Source organism: Mus pahari, chromosome 3 (genome assembly GCF_900095145.1).
Source record: "Mus pahari chromosome 3, PAHARI_EIJ_v1.1, whole genome shotgun sequence".
Taxonomy (NCBI): domain Eukaryota; kingdom Metazoa; phylum Chordata; class Mammalia; order Rodentia; family Muridae; genus Mus; species Mus pahari.
This window is the reverse complement of record NC_034592.1, coordinates 53,840,135-53,852,446: the sequence shown is the minus strand read 5'-3', so window position 1 is coordinate 53,852,446 and position 12,312 is coordinate 53,840,135. Positions and strand designations below refer to the sequence as shown.

General features: G+C 38.3%; 1 protein-coding gene across 6 annotated transcripts in view; it reads right to left on the bottom strand.

Moving 5' to 3' along the window:
* Window positions 1-12,312, bottom strand: part of B3galt1 (beta-1,3-galactosyltransferase 1) — a 548,045-nt gene that overhangs the window by 361,156 nt on the left and 174,577 nt on the right. For all 6 annotated transcript variants that reach the window (XM_029536530.1, XM_029536529.1, XM_029536527.1 and 3 more), the window contains exon 2: window positions 5,679-5,782. The gene's annotated coding sequence lies outside the window, so the exon portion shown is untranslated. The remainder of the gene's footprint in view (window positions 1-5,678; window positions 5,783-12,312) is intronic.

The window sequence follows — 12,312 nt, the reverse complement described above, 5'->3', positions numbered from 1 at the left end:
TCTTTCTTTTTTTCTCAACATGCATCTCACACTGTAGCACACAGTGGCCTGAAGATCACTATATCGCTACTATTTAGTCTCCGCTGGTTTTGAACTTACCTGCTACCCCAACCTTCCAAGTGGTAGAAGCTGCCAGGTCTGCATAGCTGCTTAAGGAGTGGTGTGGTGGGACATAGTTCCTGCCCTGGGGAGCACTGTCAGGCAGTTGGTCCCCAAGTGGGCTGATGACTGCTGTTGCCTGAAATTGATCTGCTGTCTCAACTATGTATTTTCTTTTTGATCTCTTTCTGGGAAATATACTTCCGCCATTCCTTAGAGCAAATCATGTCACAATAAAAGAAATAGATGCGGTTCTCAGGAATGAAGAATAGATTTGGTCATGAGGCTGTGGAGGATGAGGAACAGACATCCTGCTTGGCCTTTAGGGACATGGGGAAAGGATCTAGACAACATAACCACAGAGGCCATAAAAGCCTACAAGGCCCTTTGTAGAAATTGCTCATTGCAAAACTTGGTCAAACTTGGAATTCTATGAGGAGACACATGAATCCTCCAGGTCAATGACTGCTGCATTAATTAGCCAGGGTAAGCTTGGGACATCAACAATAGAGACTTAAAGTGGTCTCAAGAAGAAAAGACATGGATAGGAAAAGAAGGAAGTTATAGAAATCAGCTGGATGATAGATGGGCTTATTTCATAGGAGGAAGGCTTATGTATGATCTAGGAACAAATAGTATCAGAAGGAGAGTCCATAGCCACAGAATTGATAGGATAAGGAAATAACTATGAAACAGACGATGTTCAAGCATACAGAAATTTAGTACTTCGCTCTTCTAGCTACTTGAAGGATTGGAGATAATAATGCCTAGAGAGATATTAGAGAGAGTTCGCTACTCTACTGGCACACATTTTAAAACTTTGTAAGAAATTTAACTGGAATAGTCTGTCCCCTTTCTGTTGTTACATGAAAATAGTTACTTAAGACTGTCTGATGTACCAGGAAACTGCAAGAGCTGTGCCCAACAACCCGTGAAGAACAGGCTGTGTAAAAACTATGGAAATGTGCTTTTGCTTTGTGTTACTTTCCGTTTTCAGGAAGCGGTCATTGAAACTAATGATCTGGGAATCTTAAAATATATGTAAATTAAAGGATTTCTAAAAAAAAAAAAAAAATTAACAGTGGTTAAAGCCTTGATGATGTAGCTTTAGTAAATAAAATACTAGGTTCAGGCTCTCTGGTCAGAATGAAGAATGAGAAGAAGGGAGAATGATGAGCATCCTCTGGCAAAGAGAGAACCCTTGCACTGACAGCATGCATCCACTACTGACTCCAAGTCCTTACTGAATCAGGGCAGCTCTCAGGACCCTCACGCTGAGGCGGGACTTGGGCAAGAGGCTACTGTGCTGTGTTTGGTTATGTCTTTCCATTACCTGCTCCTAGAGTGCACTTCCTATGAGCAATAGCTCAAATGTCACTGTTTAAATAACTGCTCAGGCTTCTCTGTGAAAACTCTATATTTAACATTTTCAGCTATGGCTCATTTCACATATATTTCCAGAACTGTTAAAATTTGTAATTTTTGCACTTAACACTCAGATTTCAACACAGCGCATACCTTTCAAACGTTTCCTAGTCATTATTTAATTTGCTTGTTGACACAAGTGGATGGCTTCTCAAGAGCCTACATCTATTTTCTGCAGGTTCTAGGGTTAGGAAGGCTGAAATCAGAGGAACCGTGTTTCAGGTGCTAAGCTACTCTTCTGTGCCAAAAAGACTTAACTCTCACATCCTTTACTTACTCTTCTTTCTTTCTACCTCAAGTTTCTAACTCCTAATCGAGTAGACCAAAGTCAAGACATCAATGTGTGAACTCTAAAGAAGACCAAATATCTTTGTAGACAAAAGCCTGTTAGAATAGGTTTTGCATTGCATCACTAACATCTAAAGGCCTAGGGCAGAAATGAGCATCTAGTGGGTGATAGTAAATATAACCTAGTCAAGCCTAATAATCTCTCTCTATACCCTACCACCTCCTCTCCCTTTTCATGAGCATAATACAGTTCAGGTTTGTTCTCATTTAATTAGCTAATTAGCATGCTAATTGCATTTCCTGTTCATTCCCTTTAATCCCTTTCCTTTACTGTTGGCTGATTTTCTTCCTGAAAGCTCTAAATTATTTTCTTAGAAACTTCCAATGTGAGACAGTGTGCCAGGTTCTTTTCAACCAATGATGGGAACCAATCAAATCCAGAGTCATTACTTCACATCACAGGGGACTCTGACAAGTTGCTATACATTTCTAACATTTAGGACATGTTTGATGACACCCAGTTAGAGGTTCTATGTGTGGTAAAAGTGGTGGGCTGTCACTGGACAACATGGATGAGAAGAATGAAAGCACAAAGGGACCAACAATGAAACCGGGTCCACAGAAGAGCAGCCCGTGGCTGAGTTACTCAGGACCTATGTGTGTTACTAAGATGACTCGTACCTCTACTCTACTGTTCTGGGAAAGGAACTTATCTGTAGTTACAGGTGCAAGCTCAACCCCCTCTGGGATTGACTGTATGCAGGTTTACAGCAATATTGTCTTCGAATCATAAATAACAGTGTATCCCCCCCCAAACCCCCAGAGTTCTCTTTTTCCTTTACTTAGCTCTCTCCTTGCTATGGGAAACAGTGATGTGAAGATCTTACGCTTCTTCCCATCCTCGAATTCTTAGCGGCATCTCCGATCAGAGGTTACAAAAAATTTAGATTCCTCATTTGAAAAACAAGGGGTGGGGTGTGTTTCAAAGACTTTGTTTAAAAGTCTCTCACTTTCTCAACATCTCCATGTAAAGGTGTTCAGATTAAAATTATAATTGCTGAGCATGTAGAAATGGATGTGACTTAGTTTCACACCATCATGAATGTATAAATCTCATAGATGAATCAGTGAAAGTTTGGGGCTATCTATAGCAAACACAAGTAAGTCTAATTGGATGTCTCCCATGTGAGGATTAACTATGCCCAGTCCTACTTATCTTCCAGATAGTGTGACTGGGTTTATTCTAAGAGGCATGGCATTGCATGTAATGCTGTTCATGGCAGAAAGCTGGCTTGAGCAGCATTGAGCATGATTTATTTTAATGAAGATCCACAGAAAATGAATATTTTGGTTATGAACTGTACATATTTTAATTACAATAATTTATTATTAAAAGAGTCTTTGCCCATCCTGGCAATGAACAATACGTCAAACTGTTATAACAAACACATGCACCTCACAAAATAGAATTACAACAACTGGCAAGGCCCAGGAAAAAAGTTCAGATTCTTAATCAATGTTATTCCCTAAGAAATCTTCAGGAAGATGCTACCAGCTGGGTGTCCAGCGATTCCTAGGTAAGCAAGGTCTCTGTTTAATAAAATTAAAGTGTAACTAAGTCTCTCCAAACAGACAGCGGAAAAGCATGCTGTCTCCATTATATTGGTGACACATAATTAAAAGTCAACAGGGAAGGTCTGCAAGGACCAGGACCAGCAGGAACATGCTCACAAGCCTGGTGGGAGTATAAAATGTGACAGCTGCATTGAACTGTAGTTTGGTCATTTCTTTTAAAAATCATACTTTATTAATAGATGATTTAGTCATCATATTCCTTGGTTACACATATGAGTGAGTTGAGTTGAAAACCTGTACTTACAAGTCTGAAAACAATGTTTTCAGCAGTTTTCTATCTTTTTTCTTTTTTCTTTCTTTCTTTTTGTTTTTGTTTTTTTTGTTTGTTTGTTTGTTTGTTTTTGTTTTGTTTTGGTTTTTTGTTGTTGTTGTTGTTTTCAAGACAGGGTTTCTCTGTGTAGCTCTGACTGTTCTGGAACTCACTCTGCAGACCATGCTGGCCTTGAACTCAGAGATCCGCCTGCCTCTGCCTCCCAAGCGCTAGGATTAAAGGCGTATGCTACCACTGCCCAGTTAGCAGCTTTTAAAGCTAAAGTTAATTTGAGCAGATGAATGATGAATAGATAAACTGTAATACGTCAAGCAATCAACTATGATCTCACAAACAGGTACACACAAGCACACACATGATTGCATACACACACATTTGCCAAATGGAAGAAATCAGTATGAAAAGCCTACATGTGGTATGATGCAGGTTACATCACATTCTGGAAGAGGAAATATTATGGAAGGCAGAAAATATTGTAACTTGCCAGAATATCAGCAAAGAAAGGGAGGTGTGAATAAGGGGAACAGGTAACATTAAGGCAGTGCATATATACAAATATGCAAATATGTGATTACATAGTTTTCCAAGCCTACAGAAAAGGAATACCAGTGGGGAATCTTTTTATAATGGTGAAAATAGGAATGTATTAATAAGGATTCATCAATTATAACAGGTTATTACATAAATATAGGATGTCTATAACAGTGGAAACTGTATGTATAGGGGAAGACTGCATGCAGAAATTCTCTGTATTTTCAAAATGAACTTTTCTCTAACCATAAACCTGCCATAAATGAAAGACAGCCTGTGTAAAGAAAGAAACAAAACAAAACAAAAATCACAGCATCTGGTAAAGCAAACCAAGGTAAGGTAAAAGTATTGCTAAGATACCACAACTTCTAACTTGTGATGAGGACGTTTTCTGCCATATTTCATGATAATACCACAGGGTGTCTCGGTTGACAGATCCTGTTACTTAAGTGGAAGCTAAGAAGGTAGAAGAAGCAGTATTCAGGTCCCATGAGTCTGATGCTCTGTATACTAATGAATTCAGTCAGGGTTTGCATTGTGTCCCACATCATTGAAACCACTAGCCTTTGTTGAATGATTACAAAGATAACAGAGTCATAACTCACCAACAGTAGCTTAAATGTGGAAGTGATTAAAAACAACAACAACAACAACAGCAACAACAACAACTAGGATAGACAACAGAATATCTTCATCACCTTTAGGGCAGACTTTGCTGGGAGCTATTTCAGAGCCAGAGTAGAAGAGATCTTGTAGGCACGAAGCTATGCCCGTGATCTCTCCAGCGGAGCATGCGCTTGCAATGAAGGGAGGATTACTAAACTCAAATTTCTCAAGATAACATTAAGATTAGAGGCAATGGTTAGATACAACTAACTCTATGGAATATTGAAACTCCAAAGAATTTTTGGATAATACATCTGTCTAAATCGAGAGTCCTATTATGAAAGGTTATAAAAATCAGGGAAATGTGTGAAGTATTCAAAAAGCATAATGTCAACTGCTTTTCAACAGAACTTGCCAGTTCTCTGTCATATGCCAGTGCACTAAGGTTGAACAGTGTCAGCCCGGGAGCTTCCTGGTGATGCCATTTGACTGACCTTGTGAGCAGCCTCCTAGGTATCACATGAAAAAAAAAAAAAAAAAGTCACAGTCCTTCCTACTGTTGTATTATGCCTGAAGTGGCTAGCTTACTGCTTAGCAAGGAGTCTTGCTTCACCATGTCACCCTAATTCAAATATGAAGATGGTATCTGCTGAGTACTGATGTCAGTCAGAACCTACTTCACAGTGAAGATGATCATCATGAAGGCAAACATATTATAACCAAACCCTGAGCATCTTAATGTTTCCTGGGACATTATCCATCTGTATGCAAGTTTCACTAACTTTTGAAGAACACAAAACTGAAGATAGGAGTCAGCTGTTACCTATGATGAAATCTCTTGCATTCTTCTGACAGTAGAATCTCTTTTCTCACGTAAGCCTTTCTCCACTCCTGGACTCAGCAATCCTTGACGTGGCTCTAACAGATCTAAGGGAAAGAGAAAACACATAAGAAACACAAACACTGGGCTGTGTGTTGTTCAGATTCTCTTTTTGACACTGAATAAATTTTCCACATATCTTGCATCAAGCTGTTGTACAAAAATCTGCATCTGAGCTGGGCGTGGTGGTTCACGCCTTTAATCCCAGCACTCAGGAGGCAGAGGCAGGCAGATTTCTGAGTTCGAGGCCAGCCTGATCTACAAAGTGAGTTCCAGGACAGCCAGGGCTATACAGAGAAACCCTGTCTTAAAAAACAACCACCACAACAAAATCTGCATCTGGAGAACACTTAAAAAGCCTTTTCTGTTGGGCCGTGATGGTTTATGCCTTTAATTCCAGCAGAGGCAGAATGATCTCCGAATCTGAGGACAATGTGGTCTACATTGTGATTTCCATGACATCCAGGGTACAGAGAAAAAAACATGTCTTGAAAAACAAAACAAGAAGAACAACAAAAGCCCTTTTCTTTCTTTATGTCATGTATGACCCAAGGATCTTCATCACTTCTAGGGGATGGTTCACTCACTACATACACATTTAGATTTAACTTGTCATTTTACGCATCTGTGAGGTAAACTAACACACTGTGGTTACTAAATTCTTCTTACTGACCTAACTTCTCTAGTGGAATCCCAAACACTCCACCAACCCTGTAACAATGCTGACCTGAGTGACTGGACCGCTCCTTAAGACACTCTTCCATATCAAAACACATTCCATATGTCCATTTTTGGAACAACAACAAACAGCAACAACAACAACAACGACAAAGCTGGCTTGGCCATCACTCACACACTGCTCTAGTGCACTTCGATGAACCCATTTTCCACAGTCTATTCTTGGAAAGCCTCTTAAGCTGCTCTGTGACGTTCCTTAGGAATTCAAGCCAAACCCACCCTTTATAGCCTTAAATATTTATGTCGTAAAAAATATGTTTTAAGAGAGATTTGCAGTGGAGCATCTAATTTTGTAGCTCCAAAATTTTACAACCTGTTATACTTACATAACCATTCAGAGTGTACAAAAAGTGTCGCTATGAAGAAACTTGGAGATATAAAGATGCCCAGGTTGTTTCCAAATCGGAAACCATACATACTAATCTGCTTGCTTTTTCAAATGATCTCTTTGTGAGAGCTTGTAGCGCAGAGATATGAGTTTTGTGACTTTTCCAAATGATTCTTCTAAGAATAAACAGATAGATAGATAGATAGATAGATAGATAGATAGATAGATACATACATACATACATACATACATACATACATACATACATACATACATACATTTGGGACTCTTAACAGCAAGTAAGCAGAAACTCAGCAGAGGCATAACCAAAAATCCTCTAAAGGTGAGTGAACAGAATCTTAGTGCCTGTATTGGTACAGGTTTTCGTTTGTGACTCCATTATTCTTAATGTAGGCAATATCTCATTCTACAACTATCAAATTATCTAATTGGTAATCCAAGAACCTTTAATTGAATGAAATAAGCCAGGCCCATATTTTTGAAAACTGTATCTCTTTGGTTACATTCTATGGACTTCTAGGAAAGGAAAAATCAGCTCTAATAATTTGCAGATGTATGTCTATACATGATTAACAGTGGTGCACCATAAGGGAACTTTTGGTAACAATAGAAAAATGCTGTATCTCGATCAGGATACTGATTATAAAGACACATCCAGTAAGCAAAACTTATTGAATCATAATTCAATATAAAATCTGTATGTCTTGTTGTAATTAATGTGTACCTTGATTAAAAACCAAAAGTCTCACTTGTATTCTTTAATGATTGGAACGACTGTGAGTCAGGGCTCTCTAAGAAGGAATATTTACTCTTTTCCTGGCCAGTGAAACGAATTCTTCATCCCTGTCACATAAGGGACGTTTATGAAAGAAACATAATCCACAATGTGACACAGATAGTGTGTTCAAAGAACAGTAGGGGTTAGCTGAGAAATGGCCTTCTCTAAAAACCTTGACTCCTTATGGAAAATAGACAATTGAAATAGGCAAAAAAGAAAAGAAAGAATTACAGCAGTTGCTGAGATAAGATCCATGTTTAAATGAAGACCACAGTAACCAGAGCAATCCACTCTTTCCCAAGCCAGGAGTTCACCTGAGTAGATACCGTTGTCAGCATGTAAGAGGCGCTAATGGAATATTCAGGCCAGTGGAAACACACCATGCTCCCACTGAACAAAGCCAGCACATTTCCACATTTACAGAATCAAAACAGCAATTGTTTTCAAACCCATACTTGGCTCAGCCATTGAAGACCATTTTTGCTGTTTTGATGTTACTTTCTTAAAACAGAATTTAGGTCTTTTATAACCTCAGGCAGTTTATATACAGCTGTCCAGGAGGCCAAATGGTGTTAAGTGACTTTCTTTCCTGTGAGCAAAGGCCAGCTGGGAAGACAGGTGCTGGTAATGTTGCTGCCATTGAGGGATATTCAGGGCACACTTAACAAATAGCACCATGTATACACTTTGCAAGTCCAAGCTGGGACTGGCAGCGTCTGACATATGAACTATATTGCAAAAGAGACTAATAGTCAAATAATAAATATTAGTTATCAGTCTAATAATTAAATAATAAGAATGACAAATGGTCTAATCTTACATCAACCTCTTGCCCATCAACATCATCCACTCCTCCACAACACTTTTAAATAAAACCCCTTTGTGAACAAAACCCTTTTTAAAGAAAAACTAAAACTTTCCATAGCCAGCTAGGATTACAAAATCTCTCAGGCCTTTTTGGGTTTTGAACTAATTTACTTGAAATTCTTGCTAAGAGGGAGGAGTCATTATAAGATTAAAGAGATGAAAGAATATAATTATATTAAAATTAAGTATGAGCCATGTAATTAAATTACTAAATTCCCAATTCTGGGGGTAGTATTTAATATCAAGAGGGAAAAAAGCCAACATAATATTTGAAAGAATAAGTGAAGAAAGAATAAAGTAATAAAAAGTCTAGTTTAAAAATTAGCTTTGTGTAAGAGGTCTACCAGTGAATAATGAGCTTTCTATATTGAGTCAAGTATTGCCTTCTCTCTGGTCTCTCTTTGCCCAAAGCCTGGTCAGAAAATGTAGGCCATGTCTAACATTATTTTGGCAGGATAGCTACTTGAATCTGCAAGAGAGATGGCTCAGATGTTAAGAGCATTTATTGCTTTTGCAGTGGATCACAGTTCCATCACCAGTACCATACTGTAGCTCACCGATCCTGTAACTTTCTATTGCCCTGGTTTTGTAGAAAACACCCCAGAGTAAGCATCCATAGGAGCTTTTGTTTACAACATGTGTGTATACAAACAAATAGAAAAGATCAGTAAATTTAAAATTTTTAAATGGCCTCTCGAATCCAAACTGCCTGAGGTTATAGACAACTTGGAATATAACAGTCAATGCATAGCCAGAGAATGTGCTGTATAAATGTCAAAGGGTAATTTCTTTTCTCTTCCTTGTTTGTGACAAGCTGGAAAAAAAATCTCATATAAGTTTCAGACATTTAATATTAAGAAAAGTATGTAATTTGAAAAATATTGCTAAATAATTCTATTAGAGAAGCTGATGCTGTAGTACAAGGCTGTAGTTAAGGAACAGAGGAATCCGAGGCAGATGTATCAAGAGTTCAAGGTTAGCCTCAACTAAAATGTGTATTCAAGGCCAGAGTGGGATGCAGAAGATGCTCTTTCAAATCCAAACAAATTTTATACACAATGAAATGATAAATGATTAGAAGAAAGGCATTTAATGATTAACCTGTTTAGTATTTTCACATACATTTGTTTTTCTCCCAATTTCTACTTCTCATGTTCCTCAGTTTTTAACAATAAGCTATGTGTGTTTCCTGGTCATTCTTTGATACTTATATATATATGATACTTATATATTCATGGAAAGGCTTTAAAGCAATTACTGTGTTGAGATTATAAAATGTGAGCAATCTTGCAAACACAGACACAGCTTCTCAATCTCAAGCCACATGATACATAATTATAGTAGAGGCATCTATAAGATTCCTTATGATTCTTACATGGTCACAGATTCCTCCTCTGGTAAGCCCCAAGGGCACCACATCTTGACCTACAGTCTTCAGGACTAATCCCTAATAATACAAGCGTTTCCCATGTGATCTCTGAGCAAATTTTAAGGAAGTCAAATGAGAGGAACTCATGAAATATTAAAATCTGAGTAAAAGAACTCAGACATCTTGGAAACAGAAACAAAAATCTCCATTGTGTAAATGTAACACATTTTCTGTATGCATTCCTCTGTTGAAGGACATCTGGGTTGTTTCCATCTTCTGGCTATTATAAATAAGGCTGCTATGAACATAGTAGAGCATGTGTCCTTGATATATGTTAGAACACCTTTTGGGTATATTCCCAGGAATGGAAAATCTGGGTCCTCAGGTAATACTATGTCCAATTTTCTGAGGAGCCACCAGACTGATTTCCAGAGTGGTTGTACCAGCATGCAATCCCACCAGCAATAGAGGAGAGTTCCTCTTTCTCCATATCCTTACCAGCATCTGCTATCATCTGAGTTTTTGATCTTAGCCATTCTGACTGGTGTGAGGTGGAATCTCAGGGCTGTTTTGATTTGCACTTTCCTGATGACTAAGGATGCTGAACATTTCTTGACCATTCGAGTTTACTCAGTTGAGAATTCTGTGTTTAGCTCTGTGACCCATTTTTTAATATCGCTATTTGGTTTTCTGGAGTGTAATTTCTTGAGTTCTTTTTATATTGGATATTAGCCCTCTATCAGATGTAGGATTAGTAAAGATCTTTTCTCAATCTGTAGTTTGCCATTTTTTTCTATTGTCAGTGTCCTTTGTCTTACAGAAGCTTTGCAATTTTATGAGGTCCCATTTGTCAATTCTTGATTTTAGAGCATAAGTCATTGGTATTCTGTTCAAGAAATTTCTGGCTATTCCTATGTATTTAAGTCTCTTCCCCACTTTCTCTTTTATTAGTTTCAATATGGAGTAGTACTTAGCTATTAAAAACAATAAATTCATGAAATTTTTAGGCAAATGGGTGGAATTAGAAAATATCATCCTGAGTGAAGTAACCCAATCACAAAATAACACACATGGTATGCATTCGCTCATAAGTGGATATTAGCCGAAAAGCTCGGAATACCCAAGATACAATTCATAGACCACATGAAGCTCAAAAAGAAGGGAGATCAAAGTGTCGGTGTTTCAGTCCTTCTTAGAAGGTGTAACAAAATATTCATAGGAGCAAATACGGAGACAACATGTGGAATAAAGACTGAAGGAAAAGGGATCCAAAGACTGCCTCGCCTGTGGATCCATCTCATATACAGTCACCAAACACAGACACTATTGTGGATGCAAAGAAGTGAATGCTGACAAGAGCCTGATATAGCTGTCTCCCAAGAGGCTCTGGTAGAAAGAGGTGGATGCTCATAGCCAACCATTGAAATGATCACAGGGTCCCAAATGGAGGAGTTAAAGTACTGAAGGAGCTGAAGGGGTTTGCAACCTTATAGAAAGAACAACAATATCAACTAGCCAGAGCTCCCAGCCTCTAAACCAATAACCAAGGAGTACACACAGAGGGACCCATAGCTCCATCTGTACATGCAGCAGAGGATGGCCTTGTCGGGCATCAATGGGAGAAGAGGCCCTTTGTTCTGTGAAGGCTTGATGCCACAGTGTAGGGGAATTTGAGGGTGGAGAGACAGGAGTGGGTGGGTTGGGTCACAGTCTCATAGAAGCAGGAGGAAGGGGGATGGGATAAGGGGTTTCAGGGCGTAGTAAATTGGGAAATAGAACAGCATTTAAACTATAAATAAATAAAATATCCAATAAAAAATCAAAACCTTTGGAATTAGAGATGGAGGGCTGACCTTAGTTTTTCAGAGCTTCAGGATTTAGAGATGGTATTTCCAGCATATAAATAGTAAGAGATATTTCAAAGCCTTGATTTACTTCTGACCTGGTGCCATTTTTTTTTTATTCAAGTTCCTAGGGGACACATCCCTTCCTCTAAAGAATCTCATAGCTGATCCAATGAAGACAGAGATACAAAAAACAAATCCTAAGACGTTTCAATGCCATTTTTTCTGGAGCTATAACAACTACTCACACAAGCCTATAAAGTATAAAGTTGAGCCCTCAATTTTCTAGGTGAAGTTAGAGAACAAAGACATGTTTCATAAATATTAGCTGATCAGCTGACTTGAGATAATGTCATCTAATGTAGTTTTTACACTGTTTTGAATTTTAGTTACAGAATTCGTTAAATACATCCCTGGTTTTGTTGTGATTTGCATTTACTATTGTTTCCCCTAATGTTGCCTATTTAGCTGTATGAAGCAGAAGTTTCTCATCTATAAAATGTACACACAATAGAGCAGGCAATAATTGTTCTCTACTTCCTAAAAGAAAGAAGATGGAGAGAAAGGGGAAGTAAAGAATGAAAGGAAGAGAGAGAGAGAGAGAGAGAGAGAGAGAGAGAGAGAGAGAGAGA